The sequence below is a fragment of the Trachypithecus francoisi genome, unplaced genomic scaffold (assembly GCF_009764315.1).
Source record: "Trachypithecus francoisi isolate TF-2019V2 unplaced genomic scaffold, Tfra_2.0 Lachesis_group13, whole genome shotgun sequence".
NCBI lineage: Eukaryota > Metazoa > Chordata > Mammalia > Primates > Cercopithecidae > Trachypithecus > Trachypithecus francoisi.
Window position 1 is genome coordinate 78,090,849 of NW_022681458.1, and position 3,561 is coordinate 78,094,409.

The window sequence follows — 3,561 nt, forward strand, 5'->3', positions numbered from 1 at the left end:
CTTGAGTTATTTGGTGGGAGTAGGACAGGGGTGGAGGAAGGAAGAGTTGTAGGAGGTAGCAAAACTTAGTTCAAGGGATGGGTGAGTTTCTTTCTCAGCATATTAAAGAATATCTTCTATTCTATCGTATGGATAATATTTAAATACTTCATAAATTAATGTTTAGTGTTGGCCACTGTGGAATGTGATGCCATAGCTACAGGTTTGTAGCAAACTGCTGATGATATCTCTGTGACCTCACGCCAAGTGTACTTTAAGCTTATGAAGTTTTTAAAAGTCTCATGGACTCGTGGCTATCCATATAATTATGGCTTTTTCTCTATTAGAGTACTTTTCTTCAATATTGCATAGGAAAAGGAAAATTATTTATTATTAAACAGATCCTAACACTGCTATCTGATATAGTTTGCATAAATATATCAATTACAATTTACATGCTATATTTACACATGATAGTCCACCTAAATAATAATTCTTTGGAGAGTGCATTTTGTGAGGGTGGCAGTATAAAGTTACATTAATCAAAATTTTATAATAATTCAGTTAGTCTCAAGAGTCTTGTAGAGAAGCAGTACCTTAGAGCTTTTGAAATCAGACATGTAACACATCAAGAAAAATGTCAACAAAAATTGTGTGGTTGAGTACTTACCAGGAAAATAAGAATGAATGAAAATTCCAAGGAAGGAGGAATTGCAAATGCAGAGGCTTGGAAATGACAGAGCAGAGTGCAGCCAAAGTGTGTTGTCTTATAAAGTTAGTGTGGGAAAGGGACAGATCTTGGCATGAAAACTGGGTTTCAAGTCTTCCACAACACTAATGAGGAAATGTCAGCAACCTATCACTTTGTTTAGCCTATGTTTCAGAGAAGATGAAAAAAAAAAGTGTTGTTTGGTCTTTAATGTAATCTTTATTTAGATATTATGTATTCAATATTTAGACACCTTATCAAAATATAGTGTGTAGTCAATGGATTGGTGGTGAATATACTAATTATCACATATTCTACATGGTGGCTGAAATTTTTACTATGTGTCTAGTATCAGTCCTTCAGTACCAATAGAAACTATGTATAATCCATTAAATAATAATACTATATCATTTTGATTTATTGGATTTTATGAAATTAAAATATTGTCATTATTTTAAAATTTCACACATTTTTACTTATTAAGCTGTAGGTTGATTTATGGAAAAATGTGATTATGTTAACCTAATTTGGTGCTCACACTTTTTTTCAAAGTATTGCAAGATGTTAGATTTTTGACTCCCTTTTATAGATCAAAATGTAAACCACTTAATATTCAAATAGTTATTCTCCCAATAAAGCATTTTCAAATGGACTAAATTCTATTTAAATATGTATATTATGTGATATGTTATGAGTCTTACCAAAATAATGGCTGAAGCCTACAGTCAAATTTTTCCATGCAGCCTCCAAAAACCATGCAGATAAATGAGAGTAAATGACATTACCTGACACCATGGCTAGACATAACTAGGAGACAGATGACTACAAACTACAATTCACATAAAGTTAGTAAACTAAGAATTAGAGAATTAGGCTAAAGAAAATCAGTTTAACCTAGTGAGAACTGAAAATATATTATATCCAGAAACATACAAAATAAGCAGAATCAAGCTCTAAACTGTTTGAGAACCTAGTAGAGTGTCAACAGAAGAATGAAGAGTGAGGAATGATCCTATTGGGAACACAGTTCCAATCACATCAACTAGGGTTTAACCTAGAAGAAGCTAGTCAAACTTTCAATGGGAAAAGATTGTGAAGCAGCCTGATAACTGGCATGTTAATTTAAGAGAAGAGGCTCGGAAAGTGTATTGGACTAGAGGAGCAATCCTGGAAAGACACTACATCTGGGAGACAGAGCAATATCATAGAAGTGGGAGAGGTATTAACTGGAGGCCTGGTTGTGAAAGCATTTTAAGATAAAGAGCTAATGGAGGCAAGAAAATGCTCCACTGTGAATTAGACCAATAGTGAAAACCATGAATATCAGATTTATGTAAAATAAAAGCTGACTGAACTAGTAGTAATGAATAACTGAGGAAAAAAACAGTTATACCATAATAAAGATTAATTGCAAGGAGCCCACAGGAAAGTAGATATGTTTGATAATAGTGAAAGATACAGAAAATACATATTAAGAAACAGCAAAACAATAAAATTAATAAAGAAAGATGAAAAAAGAGCAGAGAGAGAAAGATTGATATGATTGGAATCCAAGACGAACCAAAACAAAATATTGGAATAGAATTAATACTTAAATGACAATCTAAAAAAACTTCTAAAATAAAAGAAGACTTGATTTTACATACAGTACTGAAAACCTTCCGTGTACTGACAAAACTTTACTTTGAAATACATCCTAGTAAAACTGCTGGACTTTAGAGATAAACAAAAATATTTCTTCAGACTTTTAGATTTCAAAAAGCCATTTAAAAAGGAAAGGAAACTAAAGTTGGTGTCCGAATTACTGACATCAACATACAAATTAAGACAGTAATGAAGCGCTGTTTTCAAGAGAATCCAGGATAGAATGGCAAAGCTTTTTATATCCATTCAAGTTGTCTTCTAAGAATTAAGCTAAAGAAAAGCAGTTTAACACAGCAAGAACTCAAAAATAGCACACCCCCAAGCCCTTCTTGAAGATTCCACTATGGAGCATATTACATCACACCTTCAGATGCTAGAGAACTTTTGGCAAATGGACTGGTAGTGATAATTCAGAACATTTGGATGAGTATAAATATGGAAAAGGTTCATGTGATTTCTATATATGCTTGACAAAGTAGAAATAAGAAAATGAGGCCGGGCGCGGTGGCTCAAGCCTGTAATCCCAGCACTTTGGGAGGCCGAGGTGGGCGGATCACGAGGTCAGGAGATCGAGACCATCCTGGCTAACACAGTGAAACCCTGTCTCTACTAAAAATACAAGAAAACTAGCCGGGCGTGGTGGCGGGTGCCTGTAGTCCCAGCTACTCCGGAGGCTGAGGCAGGAGAATGGCGTGAACCCGGGGGAGGGGAGGGGCAGGGCTTGCAGTGAGCCGAGATCGCGCCTCTGGACTCCAGCCTGGGGCACAGAGCAAGACTCCGTCTCAAAAAAAAAAAAGAAAAAAGAAAATGAGACACCTTGGGAGGCTGAGGCGGGTGGATCACTAGAGGTCAGGAGTTTGAGACCAGTCGGGCTAATATGGGGAAATCCTGTCTTGACCGAAAATCCAAAAATTAGCTGGGTATAGTGGCTCGTGCCTGAGATCCCAGCCACTTGGGAGACTGAGGCAGGAGAATCGCTTGAATCTGGGAGGCGAAAGTTGCAGTGAGCCGAAATCACACCACTGCACTCCAGCCTGGGTGACAGAGCAAGACTCTGTCTCAAAAAAGAAAGAAGGAGAGAGAGAGAGAGAGAGAGAGAGAAAGAGAGGAGAAAGAAAGAAAGAAAGAAAGAAAGAAAGAAAGAGAGAGAGAGAAGAAAGAAAGAGAGAAAGAGAGAGAGAAGAAAGAAAGAGAGAGAGAAGAAAGAAAGAAAGAGAGAGAAGAAAGAA

General features: G+C 36.5%; 1 long non-coding RNA gene across 1 annotated transcript; it reads left to right on the forward strand.

The window, feature by feature from the left end:
* Window positions 1-2,832: 2,832 nt before the first annotated feature.
* Window positions 2,833-3,237, forward strand: LOC117095388. The gene is made up of 2 exons (XR_004441950.1): window positions 2,833-2,876; window positions 3,163-3,237. It is a non-coding gene; the product is annotated as an uncharacterized LOC117095388 (long non-coding RNA).
* Window positions 3,238-3,561: the final 324 nt, after the last annotated feature.